The sequence below is a fragment of the Trichosurus vulpecula genome, chromosome 7 (genome assembly GCF_011100635.1).
Source record: "Trichosurus vulpecula isolate mTriVul1 chromosome 7, mTriVul1.pri, whole genome shotgun sequence".
Lineage (NCBI taxonomy): Eukaryota > Metazoa > Chordata > Mammalia > Diprotodontia > Phalangeridae > Trichosurus > Trichosurus vulpecula.
The window spans coordinates 135,695,527-135,696,652 of record NC_050579.1 but is presented as its reverse complement, the minus strand read 5'-3'; the positions used below and the strand labels follow the sequence as shown (position 1 = coordinate 135,696,652).

General features: G+C 35.5%; 1 non-coding gene across 1 annotated transcript; it reads right to left on the bottom strand.

The window, feature by feature from the left end:
* Positions 1-441: 441 nt before the first annotated feature.
* On the bottom strand, positions 442-545 carry LOC118858910. The gene has a single exon (XR_005011025.1). It is a non-coding gene; the product is annotated as a U6 spliceosomal RNA (small nuclear RNA).
* Between the last annotated feature and the right edge of the window lie 581 nt (positions 546-1,126).

Below are 1,126 nucleotides of genomic sequence, written 5' to 3'. Positions count from 1 at the left end.
ATTTATTTAAGTTAAAGAGATTTTTTTTTCTGAAAATGGGAATAGCCCCTGGCAGGGTCAAGTTTTTTGGTCAGTTACACTTAAATATGAATCAAAGGCAACTTTCTCTATCCCATTAAAATCACCCAGAAAAGAGAACAGCTGACTTAGCACCATAAAATCTTAGATTTCTAAATCTTAATCTTGATACTTTACCTCTCTGTAAGGAGGTAGGTGGCCTGCTTTATTGTTGGTCTTCTAGAATATTGTTTCTTCATTGCATTGATTAGAATTCTTAAGTCTTTCAAAATTGTCTTTACAATGTTGCTATTATCATATAAATTATTCTCCTGGTTCTGCTCACTTCCCTTTGTACCAGTTTTTGCAAGTCTTCCCAGTTTTCTCTCAAATTATTCCTTTTGCCATTTGTTCTGGTACAGTAGTATTCCCTTACATTCAATAATTATAGAACAACACTTCATGAATTTGCATGTCATCCTTGTCTAGGGGCCATGCTAATCTCCTCTGTATCATTACAATTTTACATGTATGATGATGAAATAATCATGATTGAATAGTTTTTTGTGGAACATAATCACAATGAGTAATAGTGTTTCTATGAGAAGATGTGCAATTTACAAATAAACACTTGAGACATAAAAATTCTCAGTAGGTTGGAGACTACCTCTTCTTTCCCCAGAGAATCTTATCAGCATCTAAACCAGAGTGGTGACACTAGGAAATGAGATATGAAGTGAGACAGACAGGAAGGGAATCAGCTAGTTGGGGTAAGAGAGTTCGGCCAGGGGACAGAATGAGGGCACCTTGAACTTTAATCATGGATATGTTTAACACTATTTGCAAAATTATGTAGTAAATCCTCCTTCACATCAATGGATCTGGATTTGGGAATTTGTGATGAACAAAAGTCCTGATTTCTCAAGTATGAAATTATACCCCACACAGCATACAGCTTGAGTTTGACAGGTAAAAATTACTTACAATAAGAGCACAAAAGGTGTTACAACCTTGCGGAAAGGACAGGAACAAGTATTATACAAGTTTAGTAGAATTTTAGAGCTGGAAGGTCCTCTGTTCAACATCTTTCCCAACCCTTTCATTTTACATGACCTAGATAACTAGGTGG